Below are 10,245 nucleotides of genomic sequence, written 5' to 3' on the forward strand. Positions count from 1 at the left end.
CTCGTTCTTTCGGTCACAACCCATAGCTCATGACCATAGATGAGGGTGGGAACGTAGATCGATCGGTAAATTGAGAGCTTTGCCTTTTGACTCAGCTCTCTCTTCACCACGACAGACCTGTACAGCGCCCGCTTCACTGCAGACGCTGTACCTATCCGCCTATCGATTTCACGCTCCGTTTTTCCCTCATTCGTGAACAAGACCCCAAGATACTTGAACTCCTCCACTTGGGGCAGGACCTCCTCCCTGACCCAGAGAGGGCACTCTACCCTTTTCCGGCTCAAGACCATGGCCTCGGATTTGGAGGAACTGATCCTCATCCCGGCCATGTCGCACTCGGCTGCGAACCGCTCCAGCGAAAGCTGTCGATCATGACCTTATGAAGCCAACAGGACCACATCATCTGCAAAAAGCAGAGACGCAATCCTAAGGCCACCAAAACGGATCCCCTCAACACCTTGGCTGCGCCTAGATTATCTGTCCATAAAAGTTATGAACAGAATCTTTGACAAAGGACAACCTTGGCGGAGTCCAACTCTCACTGGGAACAAATCCGACTTACTGCCGGCAATACGGATATAAATAAAGGCATTGTAAACCCTTCTTACACTCTTGCAATATTCTAAACAATATTTCTAAACTCTAAACGCTCTAAAAAAATCACAGCATGTCATAATTTCAGCTATCTGTCATGGCTGCTCTTTGCCGCATGCTATCACTCTTGGCCACGACCACTTCTCTGCTGCAGAGCAGAGATCAGCTGCAGGAGGGAGCTTCTCCGGCCAGCTGTGAGCTGTACACACGTTCTACTTTGTAAATCATTTAAAATAATTTTAAATAAAAGTCCATGCTGATTGTGCGGCTCATCCTTCAATCAGCCAGTTGTGTGTCATGTCCAATCTTACTTTGATAAACCACAATAGAGCTAGTCTGCAAAAAATAAACTACAAGGGACTACTGTATAGGGGAAATGCTGTTATAAATAATTTAAAAAATATATTCTGCTACTTTGCAGATTTTCAACTACAGCGGGGGTCTCTGGAATGAAACCCAATAGGTGAGGGATCACTGTATACTCTAAGGTTGCAGGTTAACAAGCTTATCCAGCTTAACTATGTTTAATTAAACAAGCATGCCTCATCTCTTAAGAAAATTCTGGTTCCCCAACATTTTACACACACCTTGGTAATCAGATGATGCCTGAGCCAGCATGGCATCATTTGTTTGTCTCCAACTCATTACATAGGTTGCTCTGAGGTTGCATGCACCAGGATTTAAACCCTGAACCTTTAAATTCTGCATCAAAGTAAAATCACAATCCACAACCACAGTAAAAACCTGCACTGAAGTAAAAAAAAAAAAAAGTATGTGACAGTAAATCCTTCAGACTCTTAACACTGACCACAGAAAAGCTTAATTTATACTAAGCAAGACTATGAGAATATTGTTCTCTTTATCACAGTAGCTGTTTGGTTGAAAATTGTGAATCCAAAGTGCAGAACCAAAAACTGAAGAGGACTTGAAAGTAAAGATTAACTAATTAATTAAACAGGAGAAAACAAAAAAGGCTCACAAGGCAGCAAAACTGCCATCAATTATCTTTTACCCACTTCTTCCATTTTGGGTCACAGGGGTCGCCGGTGCCCATGTCCAGCAATCACTGTGCGAGAGTTGGGGTACACCCTGGAGAGGTCGCAAGTCTATCGCAGGGACACAGAGACAAACGAGACAAACAACCATTCACTCTCTCACTCACACCTAGAGACAATTTAGAGTTACCGATCAGCCTAACATGCATGTTTTTGGTCTGTGGGAGGAAACTGGACTACTCGGAGAAAACCCACGCATGCACGGAGAGAACATGAAAACTCCACCCAGAAAGGCCCCCGGAATGGGAGACAATTTTACATTCCCAGTCTGCCAATCCAGGCATCCTAATGTCCACATAATGTTGCAAAAGCATGTCAACCAAGACAGTCCCATAACATTCAGAGTCTTAAGGAAATCAGGACGTAGCTCATCCAGCCCCAGAGCCCTGCCACCATAGAGCTTTTTAACTACCTTGGTGACCTCAGCCACAGTTATGAACAGACCAACCCTGAAGTCCCCGACTCTGATTTCTCCATTGAATAGATGCCAGTAAGATTTAGAAAGTCTGAGAAGTATCCCTTCCACTTCCTGATGACATCACTGGTTGAGGTCAACAGCACCCTGCCTTCACTGAACAAAGTGTTGCAAAGCACTGCTTTCCCCTCTACAGCCACTCTTATGTTTGAACATGGTGTTTGTGATGGACAAACTATGACTAGCACAGAAGTCAAACAACAGAACAATACTCAGGTTTAGATTAGAGAGGCATTTCTCCCAGTCTCACCCCTCCAGGTCACACTGTCATTAACCACTTGGGCATTTATGCCCCCCAGCAGAGTAAATGATTTCCAGCTGGTGCACTTTCTAGCACCCCCACAAAGGACTCCAAAAAGACCAGATACTCTGAACTGCCGTTTGGTGTTTAGGCACAAAACATTGTCAGAGCCATCCCCCCACCCAAAGGTGCAGAGAAGCTGCCCTCTCATCTACTGGGGAAAACTCCAACATCCAGGCACCAAGTTAAGGGGCTAAGAGTAGACCCACACCAGCTTGGTGGCTCTCGCCATGAACAACTCCAGAGTGGAATAAGGTCCAGCCCTTCTCAAGGAGATTGTTTCCAGAGCCCATGCTGTGCATTGAGGTGAACCCAACTATATCTAGTTGGTATCCCTCAACCTCATGCACAAGCTCAGACATCTTCCTCACCAGTGAGGTTATATCCCATGTCCCAAGAGCCTTTGGTAAGCTAGGGTCAAAGCACCAAGGCCCCAGCCTTTGGCAACCGCCCATGGGTTCATGCACCTGACTCTTTTGTACCCTCCTGCAGGTGCTGTGCCCATAGGAAGGCAAATCCATGTTGCTCATTTGGGCTGAGCCCAACCGAGCTTGAGGTGTAGAGACCTGGTCACCAGGCACTCACCGACGAGTTCCACCCCAGTCCTGGCTTCACCGTGGGGCCCCAGTAATCCACATCTGGGCAAGGGACACTGACCTTTATATTGTTTTCTATCTATATGAGTTTTTGGAATTTTTCATTTTCTGCCCATCACCTAGGACTAAACTACCTTGGGAGAACCTACCAGGGTCAATAACAATTGCACACAACAACAAAGCTTCTACAATCATCCAGGTGCACAAACTCCTCCACCACAAAAAAAGGTGGCGATTCAAGGAGGAGCATATGCATAATAATGAAATGGAATACCCTGTGTCTTTTAGTATGTAACCAAATAGAGGCAGATAGAAAAATAACAAGAGGGTATAAAACGGAGCCTTATGGGACTCCACAGCAAAAAGGAGGATGCAGAACCATCAAGACTAACACATGTTTTAGTTGTCTTAATAACTCCAAAGCAATGTCCCTGGTTCCCACTCTCTGATCCAAATGAGTTAGCAGATTGTGATGGTCCACTATGTCAAAAGCAGCTTTAAGTTCAGGACGAAGTTTGGATTATGATCAGTTTTTGTTTTTCCCTGCATTTTTATGCCACTCACCTGCACAAACTTCCAGTTTGTTGATCGTACACCTCTTTCCTGCAACAAACAGTCTGAGCAGGTGAGAGTGCCATGCCTACTTTCACTGCTCTCAATTTGTCATTCCACTCAGGTGTTTGTGATTAGGTCACTAGTCACACACTGGCTTTGTCTTACTTTTCAATTTCTTCCTCCGTGGAGCATTACACATTTTTGTCATGCCTACCCCCGTTTTTTTTTTTTTTTTTTTTTTTTTTTTTTTGTCATTTGTTGGTGACTCTCCATACCTCCTTCTTATTGCATTCACTTCTAAAAAAAATTAAGCTTCTCTATCATTTTTTTCCCCCTTAGAATAAAAAAATTAAATAAAATCAATTTAACCAATTCCATGTGCAGCTCTGCATTTCTGGGTTCAGTAGCATGATATTTGGTCTTTTTTGTTTTGATGTTCTGAACTCCGGTGTGAATTTCTTTTAAGAAAAAATATACAATTTACATCACTAAATAATACACATTCAAACTATTTAATGTTACACCGTGAGCAAATCTAACCAAATTTATAACTTAAAAGGAGTCACCAAAAAAGTAGATTTTAGACCTTTTCTTTTTATTATGAGGCATTTGTCATACTTATTTTCTAATTCCTGTTTTGTTTTTTGCTTCAAACTCCAGGCAACAATCTTCTTTATCCGATCAGATTTGAAACCAAGCATCCTGTGGGACCAGGAGATTACATGCATTCAATATTTGTTTTTGCCTTTGTTCCATTTTCACTGAGATTTCTCAGGATTCAACGGATCTCTAAATATTATTATGCTCAGCAAAATCCTAAACCCTTTAAAGTTTTCTCTTTATCATTCACAGAATAGTGAAACAAAGAATGACAGCTTCACCTTCTTCCTTTATATAAGGCAGCTGTCACTGGCAACAAAAATGAATGTATGTGTATTAAAGATAATAATTATTAAACTTCCCTTTGTTTTCAGAAAGAAAAATAAAACATTTAGAAAAAAAGTTTAATATTTTACCTACTCAAACAACAAACTGGAAGTTATGTTAAGTTTTGTTTGAGCATTTTTTTCAGCTCTCTTATTTGTTAATGTTTTACGGTGTACTGTCTAATGCACCACAGACCTTAACATGATTAGTCGGAAGTAGAATACTTATTATTAAATGGAGCTAATCAGCCAGAAACACTTCCCTAAAGCAGTGTCCTATAAATTTAAGTGGCCCTCAAATGTTTCATGCTAGAAAGAGTTCAGTGGCATCAAACGCATAAATGGCTACAAATAAATTTGACTGTCAGTGTTCAGCGCATCGCCTCTTACTCTACTGGACATATTTAGAGAACCCCCCCACCCCCCCACACACACACACACACACATGCGCATACAAACACACACACAACCCAAGACATTCATCATCATCATGAAGTGAACTTGCTTGGTGTTCCATTTCTCTGAGCTGGTTTGGACCTGCCTGGTTCAGCTCACCAGGGTGCCGGCCCCGTTAGTTCACGGCTGACAGGATGTTCTGTTTACATCAGCAGCTCAGACCTTCTCTATTACTTTGAGTACAGATAGTGTCCTGGATCTGATCAGAATGTGAGGATTGCAAGATGAAACATGAATGTATTGAACACTGAGTAAATGTATTTCAATTTGTTAAATTCATCATGATTCATTGTTACAAAGACAGAACACTGATTGTTAAATACCATATTCACCAAGTTCCCCTGACTGTGGCAGTGTTTGGGAAAAATATTGTCTTTTGTTTTAAACATAATATAAATTAGATTTGGGTTTTTTTGTTTGTTTTTTTAGGTGAGTGGTGACGCAGCGGTTAGAGAAGGTGGGCCTGTGATCGGAAGATTGCAGGGTCAAGCCCCGGTACTGACAACATCAAAAATGTGGGTGGGGTAGGTGAAGCACTCTGGGCCCTTGAGCAAGGCCCTTACCCCCCCACCCCCCACCCCCATCTGCTCCTCCAGGTGTCCTAGTTAACAGCTCTCTGCTCCACACAGAGGGCTGTGGTAGCTCAGTGGTCTGTGGTTGCATCAGGAAGGGCATCCGACATAAAAATAACCACCAAGTCTTGGTGCGACTTCGTTCACTGTGGCGACCCCTAACACAGGGAGCAGCCGAAAGAAGAAAAATAAATAAATAAATAAATTAGATATTTGTTCTTAAAGTGGAGGGAATATCTGTCTCTCAAACCCAAACTGAGACCTGGTTCAACAAGACATAAGGCTTTACTGACAAAAGTTTCTGTGAGAGTTCTCTACAGTGTCAGGGTTGGGGTCACAGGTGTCTTGTTGACAGCTCTCACTATTTTCTTCTTTCATGGCCACTCAGTTGGGTGCACTTTACTCATGCCCCTATTGCTTCCATTTCTTGATGATGGATTCAACAGAACTCCTGGGAAAGTTTAGAGCCTTAGAAATACTTTTGTGTCCATCCCTCGAATTCTCCTTCTTTTCTTTTTTTTTTTTTCTCAGTGCTGAGTCCACTCCTCATCAGCCACTCAGCTGTGGAGGTGGTCAGTAGCATTAGGTTCCTGATGGTACACTTCATGGACAAACGTACCTGTTCTGTGGACACTGGGTCAAAGGTGAAGAAGGCACAGAAGCACAAGCATTTCCTGTGCAAAATGAAAATAGCGCACCACCCCCACCTAACCTCACTACATTTTACAGAAGCACTATAGAAATTACTGAGACCAGCTACATCATTGTGTTGTAGGGGCTGCAGTGGATATGGTCATAACACGAGGAACCCAGAGTGGTATAAGACCAGACAAGACAAGATCCAGTTAGAAAAAGGTAAAAGTGTTTATTATATACAGTGAACTATTTGCAGGTGGTCCTCTCTTGTGGATCTTGAGGAAGAGAGTTGGATCAGTAAGGTCCACTTGCAGGGTAGGACACAGTTGATCATTTGTTTGTCTTTTCATACAGGTGGAGGCGCAGATGTTTGGCGTGGACGTGATCCACCAGAAAATCCCTGAGATGAAAGGCCAGGCAGAACAGGCGAGTCACACTGGACAGACGTGTAGCTGGAAGGTGAGGAACGGAGGACAAGAGCCAGAGTCATGGGGTTACCAGTGTAGTGGACTAGGCCCATGTCAAAACTGACCAGATGGACAGAGACTGTTATTTTATTGATCTGCATCCAGAAATACAGTTTGAGCCATCTGGAGACTTTCTTTCTTGAATTAATCAAGTAGAAAAGACAATTCTCTATGATCATTACTATTTTACAAATGTTTGATAATCAAATTGTGTTAGTTCACTCAATGTTTACAGGTTGAAGAGAACTACTCATTTTATTTACATAAACAGTAAGTAATGATTTTTATTCCTCATTCAAAGAAGAAATCAGGGTAATATGCATTTCTTGATTTTTCTGTCTTCAATGAGCAAATTTGTAAGTATGTTAAAGGTCGACTTTCGGTCAACTAAAATGTTTACTGAGAAGAAATGTCATGTTTAATCTTCACAGAAGATACAGGAGAGTTTGACTCCACGAAGTCTGGTTTTCTCCAATAATCTTTCTGTCTGTTTTTAAACAATCTCATTCTCTGCCCTTGACTTTGATAACACCTTACATCACAAACCACACCTCTGATCTGGTCCATCCACCAATCAGAGAGCTCTAAAATGACCCGGAAGTCAACTCATTTAAAAGTGGCAACTTCCCGGTTCTCGCCAGAGTGAACAAGAGTTAAAGAGCTTGAAAGTTTTTCCTGGAGAAGAGTTCCAGACTTTAACTCTCTGAAGAGAGTTAAAGAGTTCAGAGTTCTTGGATGCTAACGCAGACGTCCAGAATGCTTCTATTGGAATATAGAATGCAGTGACGATTTTGGGAATTATAACTTCTGTTTGGATAACCTCGCACGACTCTCTAAGGGTTTGGCTGTCCTCATGGAGACGCTGAAAGAGTCAGAAAGGAACCCTACGCCGACGCTGATTTTATCATCAACCAGGTAGAAGGTTCTATTTTCGACCAAGTGTACCGTGGCCAAGCTGATTCCCCAAAGAGCGTGCACGTTTCTGGTCAAACAGATTAATTCCCTCACACATCTCTCTGTAAGATAAATCTCCATTTTCCATCTTAAACTCTCCTTTCTCCTAAAATCATTACAGATATTTTAGAAATATCTGAAGCAAAGTTCTCAATCACCGCCGTGTGATTGATGTCTGTTATTTTGCTGAGAAGTGAGGACAATCTCCGTATTGTTCCAACTTTCTGTGAAACTAGCCATGTTATTGTTTTCATATTCTGCCAAATTAATGTAAATGTGTGATGTTAAACTTTGATTCTGCAAATAAATGACCGCGTTCATTTTGATGGGTCAAAGGTAAATAACGTCTCGTTACATTTCTGTTAAACTCAACGCACGCATTTACACAGTCAGAAAAATGAAGAACCCGTCTTAAACATGTATGAATATATCCAGCATATGTCATACTACACCAGGATCAAACAGGAGTCAAGGAGACAGGATGACTGCGAGCACAAGAACAAAGTTAAGTACTTCTCGTTTGTAAGCGATATACAGGCCACAAGCATAAAAACCGAAATGGGTACAATGCTCCAGCGAAGAGTCACACTGGACTACAGCCTTAAATAGTAGAAAGACCTCGTCAGGTGGATGGCCAACAGCTGGTGGCATTCAGCGTCCATCTTGGAGGCGGAGCTGCAGACAAGGGGACTCTCACAGATATAGACTGTATATATTGGTCTTCCCATGCCACTATCCAGGAGTTAGCCCATGAGCGCTGCGCTGACCAGGCTAGGAACATCCTCAGCAACACCCACACCCCCACAATAGACTCTTCTGCCCGCCAGCTTCTGGGAAGAGGTTCTGCAGCACTTGATGCAGAACTGCCAAGTTTGAGAACAGTTTAGTCCCACAGGTTTTCAGACTGCTGACACTGGGCGATCTGCAATCTGCACATTGTTGCATTTTTAACTCCGTATTTTATACATGAACACTTTTTTTGTTGTTGTCCATTTTAATATTTGGCTGTGTGATGCTGGTTGCAACAACATTTTGTTCTGTGTATACTTTGTTCATCCTGTATGACCACAAAGCTTGTGTTGAATATAAACTATAAAAGAAGGAAGTCATGTGAAGGGTTTGAACATTTTTACAGTTTTTTTAACATTATTATTATTATCAAATTAAAAATAATAATACTCTATAGACAATACATTTTCGTTTCACTATTAATGTTCATTTTTATTTTAATTTTTTACTTTTTTCTTCTTGTTGTTAAAAAGACCAATTTATATTGACCATGATAGTTTTTTTTTTATCAGCTGCTTCCTTCCCCATGGGTCGCCACAGTGATCAAACTCTCACAAAGACTTGGTAATTGTTTTTATGCTGGATGTCCTTCCTGATGCAACCGCAGACCACCGAGCTACCACAGCCCTCTGCAGCAAGTTAGATAACATTCACTCTACAACAGCAGTGAAGTTAATATCATCAAAGCATTTAAAGTGATTATATTCTATTCATAAATAACAATTTTGTTGACATGCTTACCTTCATTTCTTAAAGCAGTAGAAGTAGTTTATTTTTTCGCAATATGATTATCCATCAAATGCCTCACATAGAATCCGATGTAGAGTTTAAGGTCATTGATGGATGCTTACCAAGACAACAACGAAGAACCTTTTTATGACCTCTATAATGAAATTATGTAGACACTGTTCTCTATTTATTAGTTCATGAAATCAAAGTGTCCTGCCATTTCCCACATTATCTGGATAAACAAAACAGCTTTCATCAGACGTGCGTGTTCGCTTCATACACCAAATGGTAATCATGAGCAGAACAGGGAGCACAACTCAGATCTCATTACATGCGCAAATTACTGACACAGTCTCTCAGTTGTTGTTTTGTGTGCTGCATTTACATCTGGTGGTCACACAAACTCAGATCTGAAACTGGATTTTACACAAAGATAAACTGACATGCTCAGTTACCAACAAAGATGGATGTCTCAGTTTGTCTGTCGTAATTGCCAAATAATCATGTCATCCATCTGTGTTTAGGTTCACACCCAGGGCTGTTCTACTTCACTTTAAATTCACAACTTCTTTCTGTCAAAGCACATCTTTATTGTCTCAGTGACTAACACAACAAGAACTCAGCAGCAGTGACAGCAGCTAGAAGTCAAAAAGTAATAAACGTCAAAAAGTCAAAGACACAAACTGAACAAGAATACACTTTTTTTTTTGACTACTCCCTTATTCAGGAGTTGCCACAGTAAGAGAGCCTGCACAAACAATTTGGCTTTATTTATTTTTTTACACCTGTTGCCTAATGTGGGCTCGAGCCCAAAGCTTCTGAATTATGAGGCCGCAGCACTTACCACCAAGCTGGGCCCTCCAATTGTTTGCTACAAAACAATAAACTGTATCAGAGGATCAATTTATCTACTGCCTATGTGAGAGGTCCCATTGTTGACAATGACTGAATTTACCCAGGTACCAGGTTTTATTATTTAGGGACATACAAAATAGCAGAGTTTATGCATTGCATATAATACACATGATGTGTGTGAAACTACACCTAACACACAGACACACAACTATACACATATATATATATATATATATATATATACACATATATATATATATATATATATATATATATATATATATA

The sequence above is a fragment of the Nematolebias whitei genome, chromosome 6 (assembly GCF_014905685.2).
Source record: "Nematolebias whitei isolate Nwh7 chromosome 6, NemWhi1, whole genome shotgun sequence".
Lineage (NCBI taxonomy): Eukaryota > Metazoa > Chordata > Actinopteri > Cyprinodontiformes > Rivulidae > Nematolebias > Nematolebias whitei.